Source organism: Molothrus ater, chromosome 6, assembly GCF_012460135.2.
Source record: "Molothrus ater isolate BHLD 08-10-18 breed brown headed cowbird chromosome 6, BPBGC_Mater_1.1, whole genome shotgun sequence".
In the NCBI taxonomy this organism is placed as follows: Eukaryota; Metazoa; Chordata; class Aves; order Passeriformes; family Icteridae; genus Molothrus; species Molothrus ater.
The window spans coordinates 60,503,417-60,506,376 of record NC_050483.2 but is presented as its reverse complement, the minus strand read 5'-3'; positions in this window follow the sequence as shown (position 1 = coordinate 60,506,376).

Below are 2,960 nucleotides of genomic sequence, written 5' to 3'. Positions count from 1 at the left end.
CGCTCCGGCTGTTGTGGCTCCACACCAGGGATTCTTTATTTAATTTCTTCCCCTTATGGGCTGAGAAACCTTCCCAGCCCCAGCACAGCCCTCTCACAGTAGCTGGGATTTGTTTTCCTCTCTTGTCCAGGGAGGAATTTCTAAATCCCAGCTGCAGCCAGAGCTGGAGCCCTGGAATATGCTGAGCTGGAAGGGGCCCATCAGGATCGTGGAGTCTGATGCTGTGCCAGGTGTCATCGAGCAGAGGTGACACCCCTGTCCCCAGATGCACCCCACAAGGCTTGTGGTCAGCACTGAGGTCCTTGTGCTGCTGCTCCAGGGTCAATTTTCCTAGCAGGACATCCCAAAAATCCTAGAAATGGATGCTGGGCACTGACAGCAGCAAGCCTAATCCAGCAGCCTTTGGGAAGGGGATGGGATGCAGAGAGGGATGTGTTTAGTTGTTATTTTGTTGCTTTTTGAATAATAATTTTTATGCCATTAACAAAATCCGAGGGACACTATGAGATAAGAGAGCTCCCACGTCTCTGTGTCCCTTCCTGCCAGTGACAATGCCAGCATTGAAATTCTGGGATGGGAGACACTCGCCTGGTGATAATGCAGGATCACAGTGAGCTGCTGCTATTTCCTGTCCTTTCCATATAAATACATCTAGTGCAAGAAAAATCTGTGTATTTTATGGGAATGGTATTTTCAGTCATAACCACAGCACCTTTTTTTTTTTTTTAATTATTATTATTTTGAGATAGGCTTAGCAATGCAAAAAAAAAACCCAAACCGACCCCAAAAGAATTAATTTTTTTTTCCATTTTCCATCTGCATTTCTGCTCCTTGGGACTTTGAGGGAGATTAATTCCAGAACTGTGAGGGAAATGTCACCGGAGTCTTTGGGCTTTTCCTCTCACAGAGAGCAGAGGCAGAGCAGACCCTGGCTGAGGTCCATCTTTCCAAGCTCTCCCCACGTTGCAGCCTGGGATGGCTTTTCCTGGAGTGTCTCCTCCAGCCCTGGGAGCATCTCCCTTTGGAATGAGCCGAGATTTTCCCCCTGGCTCTGGAGCAGCCGCGCCATCCACGTCGGTGTTTATACATCGCCTCGCTGGCATCCCAGAGCTCTTCCTGCTGCTTTATTTAGCCTCTGCAGCAAGGCAGGAGCTGGGTTCCTGTATCCCTGTGTTCCACAGGGCCTGGGATGGGGCTGGATGTGCTTAGCAGGACCCACTCGTCCCCCTCAGCACCGCAGCAACGGGGCTGTGTCCTGCTTGTGCCACCCCACAGCCCTAAAATGATCTGTGGGTTCAGAGAAATGAGCCAAAGGGAGGCTTTGCTTGTGTCAACAGCAGGAGGGGTATTTCCAGTGGGATTTTTTGGGGGGAAAAGACATTTCTGGCTGGAAAGACAGGCCCTGCTTGGAATGACAGGCCCTGCTTGGACAGGATGCTCTCCATGGCCTTGGCAGTGGCACCAGTGGCTTTGTAAGGACTCGAGCAGGAGGTGTGGGGTAGAAGCCCTCTCCCAATTCCAGCTGGCATGGACAGGAGTTTGAGAGTGATCCCAAACCCAAGGGATATCCAGCCCCAGCCCTGCAGAAAGCCAGGTTGTTTTTCTCCGCGAGGAGAGCGGCGCGTTGGATTCCCAGCGCCGGCACCGTGCACTCCCATAATGGAATTACCCAGCACGAGCTGTTGAGCTGCAAACAGATTTCAGCAAGGAGTGTCAGGGTGCTCACAGCAGAGCTGCTCTTTATTTAGGGCTGGGAACAAGCGGCTCCTCTCTCCCAGAGCCTCGGAGAGACTGCGGGGGCCGAGGCGGCCTCACAGGTCAGCCCGAGGAACGCCTTTAGACAGTTAAAAGTGAGGAATAAATAACTCCTCCAAAAACAATCTCGCCAGATGGCACTTCTGAAGGAGGAGCGGCTCGGAGATGCTTTGCTGCTAATTTATGGTGCTGCTGCTGTTGCTATTCCGGGCCTGGGTCACCTATGGAAAGGGATCTGTGTGTGCATCAGCTCCTAAGGGTGGCCAGGCCTCACATGAGGGAGCCCCACTCACCTTCATCCAGCTGCTAGGGGGGGATTTGATGGGAATGGGGTTTAATTCTGCTCCTGCCTCAACCTGAATCCTAAAAGCTGGGATTCTATGATCTCCTAGGGCTGGGGATACTGGGATGGGTGTGGGGGGTCCCCTACACAAGGCTGTTGGGACCCCCCCAAAGGATATGTGAGTCCCTTCCCAAGGAGATCATAGAAACCCAAGGTTGTTTGGATTAGAAGAGATCTTTAAAGAAATCTTGTTCCAACCCCTGCCATGGGCAGACACACCTTCCACCATCCCAGGCTGCTCCAAGCCCTGTCCAGCCTGGCCTTGGACACTTCCAGGGGAAGCCACAGCTTCTATAGGCAACTGTGCCAGGGCCTGCCCACCCTCACAGGGAAGGATTCCTTCCCAATATCCCATCCATCCCTGCCCTCTGGCAGTGGGAATCCATTCCCCCTTATCCAAACTCCCTCTCCAGTTCTCTGGGAGCCCCACTGGAAGCGGGCTCTAAGGTCAATCCAAGCTGGACACCCCAGCTCTCCCAGCCCTCCCGAGCAGAGTTCCCCAGCCCTCGGAGGCTCCTCCGGCCGCGCTCCCGGCTGGAGGATGCTCAGCTCCGCTCCCGGGCACCTTCGCTGGCTCCATCCCGCAGGGACGGTGCCCGAGTGCCCTCCCAGGGGATGCCCTGCTCAGGCTCTTCCCGGAGCCTTCCGTGAGCACCGTGCCCGGCTCCCCACGCCTCCTCCGGGGCCACCACTCCTCTGTGAAGCCCGGGGCCACCCCGTTCCCGACCCTGTCCCCGCTGTCCCGGGCCCGGCGCCGGGGCGGGAGGCGGTGCCGGTGCCGCTCGGGGCGGTGCGGGGCGGCCCGGGAAGGGGCGGGGGCGGCGGGATGGGCTGGGCTGGGCTGGGCTGGGCTCGGCACGGC